Source organism: Barbus barbus (assembly GCF_936440315.1).
Source record: "Barbus barbus genome assembly, chromosome: 39".
NCBI lineage: Eukaryota > Metazoa > Chordata > Actinopteri > Cypriniformes > Cyprinidae > Barbus > Barbus barbus.
Genome location: NC_136717.1, coordinates 2,779,870 through 2,799,743, shown reverse-complemented (window position 1 = coordinate 2,799,743; position 19,874 = coordinate 2,779,870).

Here is a 19,874-nt window from a genome sequence, read left to right as displayed (position 1 = left end):
GGTTTTGATGACTACAAGGACAGGCAAAAAAAGGATATTATGCAGTGTGTAACAATTGACTTTAACGTTAATAATAGAAATACTTATTGTATTACATCATCTTTGTATGGTCATCTATGTAATCATAAAAAACAAATTAGCTTTAAGAGTTTATTACTTTTTCGGAGAAGGTATAACTTCTGGAGTGTGAAAGTACTTTCTTTTCTTTTCGGTCACATGCTCTTCTTGGCCCATTCTTCAAAGTCCTCCAAACTTTGTTGTTTCACATTCAAACAGTTCTGTAACATTCTGTCTGGAAGGCCGTGTTGCAGAATATGCTCCCTGCACCTGCCTTGTAATGATGCATACTCATTTTGTGTATGAATGTTGCTGGCCGATGGTGGCGTTTTTTTCTGTTGGATTTTGTCTTTGACAATACAGAACCAGTTTTCAACATGACAGTTCATGTCATGTGTTTTCTGTAGGGCAGTGTTTTCTCTGACAGATTCCCTGTCATTGTATCATTTCAAATCACCAAGCATTATCCCTGACCAGAGAGGAAAAATGGGCATGTAGTCTTTCATCAGAATATCCAGTATCCCTGGCCAAAGATATTTGTTGTTGCCCATTTCAGTTTCCTCCTCTGGATCATCAATAGACATGACAGCCTCAAGTACACTAGCAAAGTGTTTGGTAAATGGTGACCTGGCCAATATTGCGTTAGCCACTGGAGGGATTTAGTCGTCCATTGTCTGCTTCTCATCCAGTGTGTCTTCTGGAATTATTCCAAGAATGTGGTCATGCAATTTTTGAAGACACTGATTTACACACTATGTGTTTGCTTTGGTGTAAAAGACATGGCACATGCACTGTTTAATTGTTCAGTAATGGTACAGGTGTATATTTCTTTCCTACCAACTAACATTTTGAAATTACAAACATTTTCATGAATTCGAAAGTAGGTCAGAACAACTTTATGAACGATTTACACAAATTCGGTCTGCTCGTGTTTAATGAATGAGGCCCACTGATTGGCAAACTCTTTCAAGCCCTTGTCTGTTGTTCTTCTGCTAATAGCTCATACATAGGTGAAGAACAGTTAGTTTCCTGAAGTCTGTAATGGCATCGTTTCCTTTGGCTAAATTGTATCTTTCCATCAGATACACATGTATATCTTGCTTGTTGAACGCCAACAGGACACTCTGGATGAGTGCCCAACTGCAGTCGGTTTCAACCTGGTGTATGTTGTAGACAGTGAGTTTCCGTATCATGGTTACAGTCTGATGCAACCAGAAAGACACATTCAGGATTGTCTGGTCAGAGTTATAACAATGGAATTTTTTAATGGGCCATTCCTATAATTCAATAACTTTTGGAGTTCACACAAGTCAGGCTTAACCCGTTTAATCCCAAATTTTTCCCAGAGGTGACATATATGAATTTGTATGGTATTTGTAAGGCTTTTAAACAATCGATGTGAACTATGTAAGAAAATCCATGAAAAATGGGTCTTATGTCTTGGCGGGTTTTCCACTGGGAACAGTACCTGGTACCTGGTACTTTTTTAGTACCACCTCAGCCGAGGTTCCAAGTGAGCCATACCCTTACCAAAACATGACGTGTAAACTCTGCTGATCACTGATTGGCCGGAGAGAATCGTTACTGCCTGCGTCATTGAACTTTCAGCACGAGATACAACAGACCCGCTAGATTTAAACCGGCACAACCAGCGAAGGATCGAACACAACTGTTTTGAACGAGCGCACCTTTTTTAAACAACCAAAAAATGTCTGTCATTGTCTGTTGAGGAAGTACAGACAATCCTCTCGTTGATAGCTGAGGAGCGGATCCAGCGAGAGCGTGATGGAGCGACGCAGAATTAAAACGTTTTTCAGGAGTCACGGCAGTAGAGGCGGCGCAACTATAATGCCACGCGAAGAATCTCGCCCACTCTAAAGCGGTACTAAACTGCAGTGGAAATGCAAACCGAGCCGAACTGAGCCGTGTCGTGCCGTTCTGAGCCGAGCCGAGTAGTAGCATGCAGCGGAAAAGCGCTATATACTGTAGGTCCACCCTGCTGGTATATCTGGGACATCAAGACTTATTAAAACACAGTGCACTGTTCACTCACATACAGGAACAATAAGAGAATTTCTCTTCAGATCAAGATTCAGAAGACAAAAACGAATTCTGAGCAAAAACGTTGAAGTTTTTTTTATTTTCTGGTAGCCTAGTTCAGAGGTCTCTTTTGGCCCTTTTTTAACGAAATAAAAATTACTGCTTTTTATTTAGAAGCGGGATCATTTATATTTCATTTTTTGTATTTTAATTTTTATAGCTTTTATTTTATTAATCAAAATACAATGCCCACAATATAATTTTCAGTGTTGGGCTGCCGAAACTGAGATAGGCCTAGGCTAGTACTATAATTCCTTAATCTGTTTGCAACTAAGCTTTATAGTTTTGTTGCAAACAAATTAAGAATTTATAGTGCTATACCTCAGCTTAATTAAACATAATTATACTGGATACACTGTTTAAAAAAATCTGTAAAAATAGGGCACTATGTGCGCTGTATGAATAGGCTGGGAAGGAATTTGTGTATTTTAATTATAACGATACATTCTGTTTAAATAAATATTCAGAAACGCATACGTGCTACTATTTTTTTCTTTTCTGTTTAACTTTTATTACACTGCAGATCAAAATAGAATAGGTCTATACCCTAAATAAGGATAAATAGGATTGGAACGCATCTCCAAAATCGCATACACAGATGCACATTGCCATTATGGTAGTCGGCGCCAAAAAACAGGCAAATAAAATATAAACCGAGGTTACGACAGTGATTCAGTCAAGATCAGATTTCTTTTGTTCTTTGATTAACATTCATGACTGGCGGCAGCGGCTGCTGTCAATGCATGTCCATACACCCTTGTATTCTTTCTCAACTCTTTAAGTTCACTTAAGACATAACCGATTGTATTTATGGGATATTTTGATATAATTCTGTGTGTATTTGTCCATTCTAATGTGTAAGAATGCGAGAGAGAGCTGAGTCCAGTGTTCGCATATATATGAATGAATGATGCATTTATATAGCGCTTTATTGTGTATTGCTGTACACCCAAAGCGCTTTACAATCATGTGGGGGGGTCTCTCCTCAACCACCACCAGTGTGCAGCATCCACTTGGATGATGCGACGGCAGCCACAGTACAACGGCGCCAGTGCGCTCACCACACACCAGATACAGGTGGAGAGGAGAGAGAGTCATTGAGCCAATCAAGTGGATGATATATAAGAGACGGCTTTTGTGCGTGCACTTTGTGTGTGCGTGCACAGCATTGAAAACAACGCGCGAGTGCAGAAGCCAGTTCTATATCGTCTTCTTGCAGTTGAATCTTTTGAAATCACAATAAATGCACATACAGGAATTGAGAAGCAGAATCGAAATTTAATTTTATAACAAGTAATTCGGTTCCTGACCCTTCCATCTGATCTGATTTCAAAAATTGGAACAGCTTTTCGATTCCCAACCCTCCTACTAAATTATTTCATTCTTGAATGCAAAAAGACCTGTATGGTGACTATGGGGTCATTTAAAATTTTATTTGTTTTTTATTAGGTTTATCATTTGTCTTTTTTTTTTCTCTCTCTCGATAAAATTGATAATCGTCTTTTACCTGACTGTTGACATCGACATCGTGATACTTACAGGACATCGTCGATATACGATAATACCGTTAAAAATACACTATTTATTCAATTAAAATCCATTATACCCTACCTTTGTTATATTGTGTTTATGACAAGAATGCCATGGCAACCCTAGTGAAAAATAAATATACTTAATTGTATTTAAAATATTATTTCATGATAAGTATACTAAAAATAGATTGACATGTCTATACTAACTGAAAATACATTCTAAATATAGTTATTTCATGCATTCATCAAGCACAAACTAGTGCACTACAAATTCATTTGTAAAATTAACACATTTTTACAAATGCATTTGGGGAAGGATGAAAGATATATATATTCATCTTTAAGAAAGTACACTGGCTAGATTCTTAATTCCATCTACGACGTATGAAACTTATTGAAAGTTATTTTCACATATACATACCCTTATAAACTAAGTGGACGAAACCTTTGAAAGAGGACTCCACTTCATAACCCCAATGACATGCTCACTCAGCCCAACAACTAGAGTTGATAAGAGATGAATGAAGCAGCTCATCTTATGATCCTGTAGCTGTATGAAAGTTATATAAAGTGGGACATTCTACCAGAAACGTACATTATCTGTCCTTGACTTCTTACTGTGATTAAAAAGTATTTCATCCCAAAAAAAATCTAAAACTGCCTGATGGTTGATTTCTGTGAGTTGTTCTGTAAAGGAATATGTCATTCATTAGGTTCTCAGATTTATTTTTTCTTTATTAAAAACACTTTTGAAAATTACAAATCCCATCTTTGTCCTAGTCCTCGGCCAAAGTAGACCTACAGCTTTCTTAGTTTTATGCTAACAACTGTTATTTAGAAAAAAACTCTAAATTATTAAACATAAATTCTAGAAATAAATGCTATTTTACAACTGTCCCCATGTTTTCGGTCAATCCTGTCACGTTTACATAAAACTCAACATAAAAAGTGTGCAATAAGCTTTTAAAGGTACAGTATGTAAGATTTTCATAATAAAATATCCAAAAACTACTTGCACAGCAGGGTTTCCGTTGTCCGGTAATTGCCGGACATTGGCCGGAAAAAAAATGAAATGTCCGACAAAATTAAATCTCTCCGGTCAAATTGTCCGATTAAAATGGCCTAATAATCCCGCCCCACTAACACAATCTGAATTTGAGAATAAGCCTAAAATGTATAAAGCAAAAATTCACCGACCTTTGGCTATGCTATAAAGGAACAGGCTCTACCGTTTGAAAGTTATTAAACAACATCGCATGCTGCATTTAAAATAAAGCGCACGCCTAAGGGGCCGCTCACATATCGCGTCTTTTGCGCGCTCAAGTTCGTTATTTCAAATGGAGACGCGCGGTATGCGCGCTCATAATGGAAGCGACGCGCTCGTTTTTTCCAGGCGCGTCCGCGCCGCATCGAGATAAAAACATCTCAACTTTTCAGAATGCCGCAAGCGCACCGCAGGTCATGTGACAAGAACCAACCAATCAGCTTCCTCACCTTTTCCGTTACTTTGAAACCTCAGCAGCGTTTTTGAAGTATGGGGTGCACCCAAACACTGCGGCGTTTTTTACTTTTCTTAGTAAATAAATCTTGTAACAGAGTTACAGCAAGGGTTTTTCGGTGGTGGAAATCCATTGCTGAAATTTCCTTGCTGTAACGGAGAGCGCAGCTGATGGTTGTTTAGCAACGACAGACGCCTCCGGAGCGCAACCGCCCGAGCGCTTTGGAAAAAAAGAGAAAGCGGCGCGCCTAGCGTTTTCCACGCGTTTTTAGGCGCGATATGTGAATGGCTCCAGAGACGTCTATTTATAATAAGCCAGCATTCTTTTGTTGGCCTATAATTCTAATATCGTTCTCACCTATTATATTATCTTTATCGCTATCAATAATATGCAGAACCAGCGATCAGAAGGATTATTTGCCATTTTACAAGCATTGCGTCCGCGGACACCGCTCCTCTTATCGATGCCATAAGCCTGCGACGTGATGCCCTCGCTGTCATGACAGAGCTCCGTGGCTATGGAGGATTGCATTTCTCCACAGCCTGCGAAGTCCTCATATGTGATTTCAACGAAATGTATCCAGAGTGGACCAAGCTCGCCAAGATAGCCTGTGTAATCCCTGTCTCGAGTGTTCCTGCAGAGAGGGGGTTCTCGCTGCAGAATCGGATCAAGACGAAGCAGCGAAGTCGCCTTGCGGAGAACAAGGTTACGCGCCTTATGCGCATATTGCAAGTTGTGGAGAGACTCTGGGAAGTTTTGATTTTAAGTCGGCAGCTGCACAATTCAGCACTGCAAAACAGCGTAAAAAGTAGCCTAAAATGACAGTGTTATAGGCCTAGTCATTTGTTTGTTCCAGTTAATTTGACAAGGAGTCATTTCACGGTGGCCAATTTAAATGTTACCAGTTAAATTAGACATATTGAGAGTGTATAATTAAGTTCGCTTGAGTAAAAACAATAGGCTACTATTCAGATATTTTATGTGGGGAAGGGGGATTGGTTTGTTAAACTATGAATGTGAAACCATAAAACAATTGGCGTTGATTGATGCCAATCGGACGTTCATGTTTTTTTCCGTCTATTTGAAAGTTAGGCTAATAAACGTTGCATTCTATGCGGCCTGATTATGTAATTTTTTAAGTTACATAGCCTGCTTCCAGTTTTCCTCAACTTGACTAATTAAGAGGCGATATTTGACCGGCACATCACCAAAATGTCCGGAAAACGAAACCTCTGCCGGTCACTTTGACCGGCACCATTTTTTTCTAGCGGAAACTCTGTTGCACAGTGTTATATATTTTATGCAGTTGGGTATTTATGTTATTCCAAAAGTTTCCAAGGATTTCTAAAATTCACATTTTAAATAATGACTCGTCCCAAGTCATTGTCGCCGATCAATGACATAATATCCACATATCCTCCATTTCCGCTTGTAGAAACTATGGCAACAGTTAAACTAAATCCCTCACGTCTGTCGCGAATAAAATACAAATGAAATGAAAAGTGTTGACCGCAGCATTAAATTTAGATCTGCTCAGTGTTGCGCCATGATTTTTGTATGTATTTTTACAGTGTTGTGCATTATAACCAATCACACACAAGTGTGTTGAGCTTATGAATGCAATGGCTAATCAGAGGTGTTCAGGTGAGTTTTTTGTTCACTGCATGTGCTCGCTGAATTCAGCTCTCACGCGAATTCTCTCATCATAAACAACAAAGTGCAGATGTATGTATATGATGTAAGATATTCATTCATAAAACTGTGTATAGACAGCTTTACTGATTATAAGGGGAGTTTTTTGAGAGTGCTTAAACTCGCGCTAGACTTACGTCAGTCATAATGTTCTTTGACAGTGTAAATGTTCTTTGCTTGCATTTTCTTTATAATTTATTCGCTGTTTGAATAACTATGGAAGGTACAAGTAATAAAAATATGAATTCATCCGTGAACATCCTCCTTCATAGCATCATCAAACTTCGCCTTTGTTATTGTTTTGAAAATGCAACCTCTAGTGGCGAAAACTTACATGTTGTACCTAAGTGTACTTTGTGTCACTGGTGTTACCGTTTAACAAAAATCTGTTATTTTGAAATAAAAATCACACTGATGGCATCATTTGAGTATACCATGAATGACAACGTGATTTGATATCTTGCAGCAGACATTTTGTAAAATGCATTTTTCATGAAATTTGTCACTGGTGTTACTGTATTGTTTTTTTTCTGTCACGTTAAATAAAACAATCTCCTTATTTTATGCATTTTCATTATTTTTCTGCAACTCTGACTACATGTGCTGAAAAAAATTTGAGAAATAATATTTCATAAAAACTTTTAATATTGCTAAAGAAGGTACACCAGAGACAAAAAAATTGTGCATGTGGTCTTGAAATAATTGCACAAAAAAGCTAAAAAATAAATAAATAAAAATAAGTTGTCATTTACATGTAGTAAATGGTCAAAAGGTAATCTAAAAATGTGGTCTAAGTTTAAATGTTAGAAAAATAAATAAATTTTAAGACATCTTGCCATACTCAAAGTGAACGTTTCTGTAGAATGGCCCATAAATCAGATATGTGCCAATGCATCTGTCGTGTAAACAGGCAGATCGGATTTTCCGAGGCTTCGCGTTCTATACGTCATTAAAACTGTGACAATTTGGTACTTCTCCGCAGGTTAATGACGTCATATGTGACCCATGCTGGCAAAATGAGTGTAAATGCGCACGGACTATTTTGAGCTGCAGGCAAAAAAAAACAAAAAGTGAAAAATGTTGATTTAAGTCGATTTTGAGACTTGCACAAAAATAAGTTAATTAAGCCCTTGTCTAGCGATCCCAATGCTCCAAATAGTAATTAAACATCTAAAAGTATCTTTAATTGTATATTTTCTGAGGGGATTACCTTTTCTCCACTCGTCTCTCGCATTGACTGTTATCTGAAGTGCCGCGCATAACGGTGCACGATCCTGATGAATTACAGTATTTCAGTATTCACGCAAACATGATCTGTTCTGTCTTAAAGTAAATGCTTTTGTTTAGATGTAAAATGATAAAGGTAATGCATTATTTATTTCTAGGCTATTTGGTCTACCATTTTTTTTGCATCTGTTCTTATTTATAATGGCAAAGATAAAATAAAAATAGCTAGATTGTGATTATTAATATAGTAATTATTAATAAGAAAAGAACTGGAGGAAAACTTTAAACTTTCTCATAATCAACTTTGCTGACTATTGACTTCAAACGGATGTAGCAGTCATTTTTTGTCCGATTCTCACATATCATACATCATTTTGAAGGTCTTTTAATGAGGAATGTGAAAATAAAAATAACTAATTTTTCTAATTTGCTCGACTCGTTTTGTCAGCACAGGTCGCATTATTCTCGGGAGGAAGCACGTGTGGAGGCGGTAAATGACAACAACGCATGTGGGATGTTTCAGATGATATGGCAAGTGACACATGAATCAGATATGGGTCACAATTGAAAGAACGTGTAAACGGACAGCCAAAAAAATCAGATATAGGCAACAAATCAGAATTGGGCACCAAGACCTGCAGTGTAAACAAGGCCTTAATTTCCTGTGACTCCTCTTGACAACGTGTGTATTCACTAAAGATGAATCAAATACTGTAGTTTAACATTTATTTTACTCGTGTCCTTTTATTTATAAAATTTCATTTACATTGCTGCATTTGTCTAAGCAAGGCAGAAGTCAAAAAAAGATTAATTATGCTTTTTCGTAGTCACAAAAGTGTCTTGGGAAAAACGTTTGAGAACAACTGAAATTAGATTAGATTAGATTCAACTTTATTGTCATTGCACATGTAAGGTGAACTGAACTGAATTATAGCAAAGCAGATGTTCAGGTGCAATCACAGAAGTTCTTATGTACAAGACAAAAAAATAAAATAAAACAAAAAGTCAAAATTATAAAGAGGCAGAGAACACAAATGATTTTGAAGGTGGACAATCATATTTGGGCCACATTCAGCTTTAGTGTGAATGTAACTAATTTCACATAGATATATTTAGCTGACTGAACATCTTGAATCACTGTCTGTCTTGAAATGTCTGAGAAGGGACGTACTGTACTCTGTTGGCTGTCGACATTGGTCTGCATCTGTCGGTGCGGTGTGGATTTGCTTTAAGTGTGATGACAAAAGAAATTAAACAATTAAATTGCCTTCCTCCCGAGTGAATGCATGGGCTATTTTTTAAATTACTCCTATTTTTAATCCTCTTTCCACTCTTCAGAGTACTGCAGTTTCTTTCCAGAATGTGTTCACAAAAATGATGTTGAAACTCTGTCCACATTGATGGCAGGTGAAGTAGGCTAACTGTTGGATTTGGTCTTGTTTGTATCATTCGGGTGGATTTTTCTGCATCCATGAAATCGTCTCCTATATACAATTTTCTTCCAGTTTCTTTCTTTTGTGCCATCTTCTTTCAGTGCCATCAGATCTAAAGAGAAAAAAGACAAATACAAGTTAAAAGCAATTTAATAGCTCAAATAAGGCAGACATCAAAACCAAGATATAAACACCAAAACCAACATCATGCAACAAAACTGTTTTTATAGACCAGTCCTGAATCTTCCATTCATGTCTAAAATATTAGTCCTCTTTATTAAGCAATGGTACTTGAACAGTTTCAGTTTGCATTTAAGCAAATCATTTCTTCAATTGATGCATGACCTTTTGGCATCCAATGATGACTACATCTTTCTTCTAACACTAATAGCGCTTTTGACAACATAGATCACAACATTGTTTTGGTTAGCTTCAGAATTATGACATGAAGACAGCACAACTGTCCAAGTTAGTACAGAGTATCACTGATGTTGCAGCTGTATCAACGAAAATATAAGTAGTTAATGAAGATAAGCACCAATGAATTTCATTGTTTAATAATCATGTCTGCGGACAATGTATGAAAAAATCATCCCTAGTCATGTCACTTTATAGTACTGAATAACATCTGTGGATCCCTCACAGTTTGGAGGTGTAAGGACTCTCACCTGTGTGACGGCTCGTGTGAAACGGGTTGTTTTATGACTGAAACTCTTGATTGAAAGGCCTCTCTCCAGTGTGAATTCTCAAGTGTGCTGTAAAGGGGGTCGCACACCGAACGAGAAGCGCAGCGCCGCGTCTAGGACAACTCAAGGTATCGCACACCAGACGCGTACATTCTATTCTATCTATATTGTATACTATAATTCGAAACATGGTCTGAGCTGCAAGATGGGTGAGTTTTAACTTCATTTATTATTATTATTTTAAACATATTATTTTAATGGATAATAGCTGAGTTTTGAACGTTAATCAATGAAAAGAATCTGTGTTATGAAAATTCTGTTATTGTTTTGTTGTATCTGTTGTCTAGGCAACTATGTTACATAGTAGCAATATTGTTTAGCTAACGTTAGTTAGCCAGCTTGAGGGAAAACGTAACCAATCGCCTTGTAAAGTTTTTATTTTATTTATGAAACAAATGTACTGTATTTTAGTTTATAATATCTATTTTTTATATGGTAATAAAGAATATTCTAAATAATGCACAATGTACAAAATAATAATCTAATCTGATGAAAATAAAGACAATCATAGATAATACCATGGTGTGTTTGTATAGTCCTAGAAAATAAATATATATACAGGGCTGTGTATTCCCTAGTTGTCAAGAAAAATGCACGAGACATAAATGTGGGTGTATAATTAACTTATGTAACATATTAAGGTTTTTGTATGAATGCCCTGTGTTTTTCCTGTTCTTCTCAAACAGATCAAATTTTGCCTGACAACAAAAAAACTGCTGCACTGCTACTTTTACGTCACAGAATACAAAAAAACCCCAAAAGAGTCCATCGCATTTGGGTACACCCTCTAAATGAAAAAAGGACACAATTTGGCACTTACCACCACCTTGTTCAGGAGCTGCAAATAAGCCCGGAAAAGCACCTGCAGTACTTCAGGATGAGTACACAGCAAATGGACGACCTGCTGTCAATTATTGGACCTGACATCACAGGGATGTCTATAAATTACCAGACACCAATTGGGCCAAAGGAAAAACGTGCAGTGACATTGAGGTAAGCATTTTTCTATTTAACTTATTTGTATATCTGATTTACACTATAATAATATTATGTTGTTGGAAGAAAGAAATTATTTCAAAACAATAATTCATTAAATGGATTTTACCATGTGAGCCATATGACAAGGTAACACAGTAATGTACACATTGATACTTTTAATAAAAATAATTGCAGTAACAGTATCGGTATGTAATCTAAAACATAAAACAGAATTAGGAAACAATTTCCAAATCAATTAACCAAGCAAGCAAGCAAAACAGATAGATAGATAGACAGATAGATAGATAATCTCATTGAACTATAACTATGAATATGGCACAAGATATGTTGAGGAATCTGAAGGTGCCACAATATTTTAATGTAGAGCATTCCAGCTACCAAACAGTGGTGGTCCTGTGTGGTAACTAGGCACACCTGGCCCATGATGTGCCTGACAGGTCACCCTGGATACGTAACATCTCTATTTTGGCTCTGGTTTGTTCTCTTTTTCCCAGAGATCTCATTTGAGGTGCTAAACGTAGAAGGAATAGCTCCGTTTCATCATGTTGTTTTGGTGGCACTGTTGGAGTTACTAAAAAGTCCATAAGTTTTTAATTAATTTGTGTGTTCGGACTTTTTAGGTTGTCTCTTTTTTTTTTTCTGGGTCTCTGGGGCCGTTCTACAACTTCTTCACTTTCAGTCCCTGCTGTCTCTGGTACTGGGCTTTCCTCTTCTGAAGTCATTTGTGTGTCTAAATCACCTTCATGGATCGACCCATCCATATAGTTTTCAAAATCCACATTACTGATTGTACTGGGAAAAAGACAGAGGGGACAAAAGTTTTACTACCATTAAAGGGATAGTTCACCCAAAAATGAAAATTCTGTCATTAATTACTCTTCCTCATGTCGCTCCAAACTCTTAAGACCTACGTTCATCTTCGAAAAACAAATTAAGATATTTTTGATGAAATGACTTGGGTGAGTGATTAATGACATAATTTTCATTTTTGGGTGAACTATCCCTTTAAAAGTCTACTTAAAATCATACTTTAGTCATATGTACTCTTTGTTACAAAGTTAATTTTAAGTGCATTACTACAAATATTACCTTCGATTTTGTAGAAATACATTCAGGAACGAAATCGTAGCAGCACATTTCCATTCCTGTTGACGCATTGCTCCAGAGCCACTTGGCAACTGCTGTCTTTTTTTCCACTTAATGTAGTTGTCTCGAAGTGACTTCCATCTTGTCCTGCACTCATTTTCTGTGAAGAGATAGAAATTCATGTTTATATTAATGCTTGTTTCACAGGTATCTGGCCTCAGGAAATTCAATCAGAACACTTGCCTTCTACTATCGTATGGGGGAGAGCACAGTGGCTAAAGCCATCAAAGACACATGTGCTGCAATTAACAGGCGCATGATGGATACACACCTAGCAAGACCTACTGAGCAGGAGTGGAGGAATATTGCTTCAAAAATTTTCAACTAGGTGGAATTTCACTAACTGCATAGGAGCGATAGATGGGAAGCACATCCTCCTCTTTGCACACCTCATTCAGGCAGCCTTTACTTTAATTACAAAAAAACATTCTCTGTAGTATTATTGGCTGTGGTCGATGCTGAATATCGCTTCCGTCTAGTCCATATTGGAGAGTATGGACGGTCAAGTGATGGGGGTGTCTTTGCTGGCTCAGCCATTGGGAAGGCATTGGATGCAAAAAAGCTGGAGGTGCCAGATGATCAGCGGCTACCAGGAGCAGAACATTTGGGGAAGATGCCATTCACCATGGTTGGGGATGCAGCATTCCCGTTAAAAACCTACCTGATGCGGCCTTACCCTGGTCAAGACTTATCCACACAACAACGCATCTTCAACTACAGATTGTCTCGCTCCAACTACTGGATACCAGAGCTCCAACTACTGGATCAATGGAGAGCATCTCTACTGCTGGTGGACCTCATGGTGCAAGGGAGGCCTACACTGTTCGAGATAAATTCTGCTCTTTTTTCAACTCTGAAGGACATGTATCTTGGCAGAATGAAATGGTGTAATGGTCACTATAGTGTTGCCTTACTGACTTTAATAATTTAATTGATATTAGATTTGATCACTTCCTAGATATCTAATTCCTGCTTAGCTCAAAATTTAGTCTCTGATTACCATTATTATAATTAGCATTCATATTAGGCTAGATTGCCATTCATCCATTATTAGCATTGTTTTGTATTATTATAAGCAATTTCAACATTTCTTATGCTGTAGCTACTAATATGATTTTTTTTCTCAATAAAAACAAAGATGCTACATATTTTTTTGTGTAAGGTATTGTGACGAGCGTCCCGAGCCCTCATCAGCGTTGCCCTGGAAACGCACCAGGAACACCTGGCCCTGCTCATCAAGGCTGAAGCGGCCGCACCTGTTCCTCCTTAGCCCGCGGCCAGATAAGCCGCGTGAGGCTGGGAGTCGAGGAAAAACCTCTCCAGATGGAAGAAGCGCTAACCAACACTGTCTCTACTCTCTGTTGCAGAAACGAGCGTCTGAGCGACCCAGCCTGCACCTCGCACCACGCCGGTCCACCACGCCAAGGAAGAGCACCGAGAGCACGCACACTCACCTTCCACCGCTTCTTCACTGAATAAATCCACCCTCCGGGGTATTTATCCGAGCTCTCCTTGTCGTGTGATTGCGGGCATAAAACGTGGAAGTTTCGCACCGGCAAGTGATCTCCGCTCATCTCACTCATCTTTTTTTCTCCTGTTTGTGTTTGCTAGGCAGCCACTCCTCCCCAGAGCATGGAGGATTTACTCCGGCAACTTACTGAGGTCAGCCTGCGCCAACAGCAGATCGTGGAACATCTCGCCAGCCGGCAGGGCCAGGCTGACCAAGAGCTCTCCGAACTTCGCGCGGCCGCCCGCCAGCGCGTTCCGCTACCTGAGCCACGGAAACAAGCCATGCAACTCATCCCAAAAATGACGGCGCAGGATGATGTGGAGGCTTTCCTCCACTTATTTGAGACCACGGCCAGGTCTGACCGGTGGGACCCGGACGAGTGGGCGAGCGCGCTGGCACCTCTCCTCACCGGGGAAGCCCAACGTGCGTTCTTCAGTCTCCCTGTCGAGCACGCGACCGACTATGAGGAAGTCAAACGGGAAATCCTGGCCCGAGTGGGACTTTCGCCGGTATGTGCGGCGCAACAGTTCCATGACTGGGTCTACCAGCCCCGACGATCGGCTCGGATCCAAGCAGCAGAGCTCACGCGGCTCGCCCACCACTGGCTCATGGAGGGGGCCCCAACGGCGGCCCAGGTAGCAGAGCGCGTCATCGTCGATCACCTCCTGCGTGCCTTGCCCCGAGCGTTCCGTCAGGCGGTAGGAATGCGGAACCCCACCACCACGTTGGAGCTTGTGGAGGCGATCGAGCTGGCAGAGGCGGCCCAACGCCGCGACGGCGGGGAGCGAGTGCTGCCTTTTCCCCGGAGGGTGGTCCAGGAGCAGCGCGCGCCGGAGGGCACCTCGCGACCAATAGGCAGAGCGGCGGCCCCAGAACCACCTGACGAATCCATGCCCACGGCTCCATCTTCCCCTAAGGCTCGACCTTGGCTGGCAGGCTGTGTGATGCACCAGGATCCCCCACGCGGAGCACCGGAGGCGCAAATCAGAATAAATGGCCGACCACACAAGGCGCTGCTCGACTCCGGTAGCGCAGTCAGTCTCGTCCATGCCAACATACTTCCCCCCCGCAACGAGACTAAGACCAGGCACTCGACGGGCCAGGAACCTGTGCTCGCCGAGATGGTCACGCGGCGGGTGGGCATTTCCCGTGTGTCCCCATGAACACACGCGAAGTGCCCACCCGCCGCGTGACCATCTCGGCGAGCACAGGTTCCTGGCCCGTCGAAGTAGGCATAGTTCGGAAGCTGCCGGTTGACGTACTGTTGGGACGGGACTGGCCGGGGCTCGACGCCCTACTGGCAGCCGCTACGCAGCCTGTCAGCCCAAAAGGGGGCCGCCGCGGTCGGCGATCTGGACCTCGTCGCCGCCCCGTTCTCCTCGCCACTGACAGTGGGAGAGAAGGTGAGTCCCCCTCCCAAAGTTCTAACCTGTTTTTTGATGTGTACCAGCAGGTCGTTGGAGGGGGCTCATTTGGGCAGACCCAACGCGAGGACGAGCGGCTTAAACATTGTTGGGACCAGGTCCGCGTGCTGGAAGGGAAAGACTGTCAGCCAAAGCCGCATCCTCTGCCACACTTTATTGTGGAGAACGGTCTGCTCTATTGTGTCGCCGAGCGGAGGGGGGAGGAAAAGAAACTTCTCGTGGTGCCGCGCTCCAAGACCGAAGCCGTCCTCCAGTTAGTGTGCACCTTGGGGCACAAAACACCACGCAACGGATACGGGTTTTCACTGGCCGGGCCTGGAGGCCGAAGTCAAACGCTTCTGCCAAGCGTGTGCCGTCTGCCAGAAGACGACCCCCAGGAAACCTCCCCCCTCGCCGCTTATCCCCCTGCCCATCATAGAGGTGCCCTTTGAGCGCATCGGGATGGATCTGGTGGGGCCGTTGCCCAAGTCGGCCCGGGGCCGTTGCCCAAGTCGGCCCGGGGCCATGAGCACATACTGGTAATCGTCGATTATGCCACCCGCTACCCGGAAGCCGTCCCCCTGAGGAAGGCCACGGCGAAGAATATTGCTCAAGAGCTCTTCCTTCTTTTCAGCCGGGTCGGCCTACCAGCCGAGATCCTGACCGACCAGGGAACCCCGTTCATGTCCCTGCTAATGGCTGACCTATGCCGCCTGTCCGGGTAAAGCAGCTGCGGACTTCCGTGTACCACCCCCAGACGGACGGACTCGTCGAGCGATTCAATCAGACCCTCAAACAGATGCTGAGGAGAGTGGCCGCCGAGGACCGACGAGATTGGGATCTGATGGTGCCCTATGTCCTCTTTGGTATACGCGAAGTTCCGCAAGCTTCCACTGGCTTTACACCGTTTGAGCTCCTTTTCGGCAGACAGCCCCGCGGATTGTTAAGACGTGGCCAAGGAAGCATGGGAACACCAGCAGCCCACCCCGCACCGCTCCCTTGTCGAGCACGTCACAGAGATGCGGCAACGCATCGACCGGGTCATGCCATTAGTCCGAGAGCATATGGCCAAAGCCCAACAGGCCCAGCGGCGGCATTACAACCGGCCAGCTCAGCCCCGAGAGTTTCAGACAGGCGACCGGGTAATGGTGCTGGTTCCTACTTCGGCCTGCAAGTTCTTGGCTACCTGGAAAGGGCCCTACACGGTGGTGGAACGAGTGGGGCCCGTCACGTATAAGGTGCGACAGCCCGGGAGACGCCGCCCCGAACAGTTATACCACGTCAACCTCCTGAAGAAGTGGGTCGGCACCCCGGCACAAACAGTGGCCCTCGCCGCCATGGAACCAGCACTCGTGGACACCAACCCGGACCTCTCAGCGTCTCAGAAGGCTGAGCATCGGCACCTGGTCGGTCAGTTCCCGGATGTGTTCTCCCCGGTGCCAGGACACACCCGCCTCCTGCAACACGACATCAAGACACCACCAGGAGTCGTGGTTAAGCAACGGCCCTACCGCATCCCTGAGGCTCGTCGGCGGGCTATTGAGGAAGAGGTCCAGCACATGCTGAAGTTAGGGGTGATTGAGCCGTCACACAGCCCGTGGTCCAGTCCCATTGTCCTGGTTCCAAAACCGGACGGCACCCTCCGCTTCTGCAACGACTTTCGTCGCCTCAACGAAGCCTCAGAATTCGACGGCTACCCAATGCCCCGGGTGGATGAACTTCTGGACCGTCTCGGGAGGGCCCGATATATCTCCACCCTAGACCTCACCAAGGGCTACTGGCAGGTGCCCTTGACGGAAGCCACCAAGCCTAAGACCGCGTTCTCCACCCCTAGCGGCCACTGGCAATATCGGGTCCTTCCCTTCGGCCTGCACGGGGCTCCAGCTACGTTCCAGAGGCTAATGGACATCCTCCTGCGGCCGCACCAGCAATACGCGGCTGCTTACCTCGACGACGTAGTCATCCACTCGGAGCGTTGGGAGGACCACCTGGACCGTCTGCGGAGGGTGCTGACGGACCTACGGCGGGCTGGGCTCACCGCCAACCCTGCTAAGTGCCACCTAGCGCTCTACGAGGCAAAGTACCTGGGATACCAAGTTGGACGGGGCCTCATACGGCCTCAAGAGAAGAAGGTAGAGGCCGTCCGGGCCGCCCCGAGGCCCAGCACGAAGTCCCAGGTACGAGTGTTTTTGGGATTGGCGGGGTATTATAGATGCTTCATCCCTAACTTCTCCTCTCTAGCCGCCCCCTTGACAGACCTGACCAGGAAGGGGCAGCCAGAGCGCGTCAAATGGGGACCTGAGGAGGAGAAGGCGTTCCGGAGGATTCAGAAAGCCCTGACGGAAAAACCGGTCTTGCACGCCCCGGACTTCGGCTGCCCCTTCCTGCTGCAGACGGACGCGTCCGAGACAGGGTTGGGAGCCGTCCTGTCGCAAGTCCAGGATGGTGAGGAACACCCTGTCTTATTTATCAGCAGAAAGCTTACATCAGCCAAAAGAAACTACGCAACGGTCGAAAAAGAGGCTCTGGCTATCAAGTGGTCAGTCCTGGAGCTGCGCTATTACCTGCTGGGACGGAGGTTCACCCTCTACACGGACCACGCGCCGCTCCAGTGGATGGCGAGAGCCAAAGACACCAACGCCCGAGTGACACGGTGGTTCCTCGCGCTCCAGGACTTCTGCTTTGATGTCCGCCACCGAGCCGGAGCCTCCAACGCCAATGCTGACGGACTTTCACTGATCTGGTCAGCTTATGCAGGTCTGTCAGGGGTCACTTCCCCCCCACCCCCTCTATCCCCCTTACTAACACCGTTTGTTTCCGCCAGGACCAGGACAACGCTTAGGGGGGGGGAGTGTGACGAGCGTCCCGAGCCCTCATCAGCGTTGCCCTGGAAACGCACCAGGAACACCTGGCCCTGCTCATCAAGGCTGAAGCGGCCGCACCTGTTTCTCCTTAGCCCGCGGCCAGATAAGCCGCGTGAGGCTGGGAGTCGAGGAAAAACCTCTCCAGATGGAAGAAGCGCTAACCAACACTGTCTCTACTCTCTGTTGCAGAAACGAGCGTCTGAGCGACCCAGCCTGCACCTCGCACCACGCCGGTCCACCACGCCAAGGAAGAGCACCGAGAGCACCTCAGCACGCACACTCACCTTCCACCGCTTCTTCACTGAATAAATCCACCCTCCGGGGTATTTATCCGAGCTCTCCTTGTCGTGTGATTCTTCCACCCCGCTACAGTATGCTTATTTCTTTGTTAACTTCAATTATAATCATTCCTGTTGAGGTAGGTTGTCTTAATTCAACACAATTGTTGACTTAAAATAACAATCGTCAGTTTGTGGTCAACATTATTGTTATTTTTAAGGACATTATGAAGTTGTAAATGTCATTATGACATTATGAAGTTGTAAATATAAGGACATTATAAATGTCTATATTATATATATTGTTTTTTTGTTGTTGTTGTTGCTCTGTACATTGGTTATTGGCTATTTCTTGATATTTTGTTTTTATTATCTGTCCTGTCCTGTTGCTGTCTTTCTGTTGCACTGTGGAGCTTCTGTCACTATAACAAATTCCTTGTATGTGTAAACATACTTAGCCAATAAAGCTCATTCTGATTCTGAAGTTAAGACAATGTCTGTACTGTACGTTATTTTATTATTGTACTGTACAATTACATACAGTTGTTGCTAGACTGTCACTGAACATTTTACCTCAGATCATAAATTAGACATTCTTACCTGAAAAACCGATGACATCGGCAGTCTTCCTCCACGCTGATGACTTCCTTATGTTGTCTTTGAAGAATCTGTGGTTTGTGGCATATAATTCTGGGTATTTCCCTACTTCGTTGATTAGTTTTTCATCGTCCATCGCAGTCCACTACTCCGCTATTTAAATTACCTGAAGTATGTTGTAACGGTTGTGTCCTGGTAAATCCAGTAGGTGGCAACCGACGACAGTGAATGTAATCACGACAGGCAATTGTTACATAGGCCTATACTGCAATATTTTGCGTATGTAAAAATGGCTCAAGAGAAATATAAAAGATTAAAAGGATTACGTTTATTATACATTTAATTCTAATGTTTTCATTTTATTCAAGCTGTAAAACAAATGTAAGTTGTACAGTATTTTGCAGCAGTGGTATCTTGGTATAGGCTAATGTATTAACAACGATTTGAGAAAAATAAGATGTTATTTTAAAGAATCATTTTAAAATAGACTGCAGTATCTTCAGGGCTTGACAATGAGGAGTGCCCGATGGCCCGGAGCCAGCATGAAGGGCGCTCGGGAAAGTTGACGGATTTGTCACTTGCCCAATCGGGCCACTACTGCGCCATCAAGAAAGTTTATCATTTGCATGTGTTTTTAAGCCTTGTTAATTAAAAAATTCAAGCAATTTAAAACGCAATCGTGTGCGAAAGACAACTCCATTCAGTATGCTGCACGCTTTATTCTTTGTGAAGAGAGTGCACAGACAGCTGCGTCTCTGTCACGTGCGAGCTGCCAATTGAGTTTCTTTCCG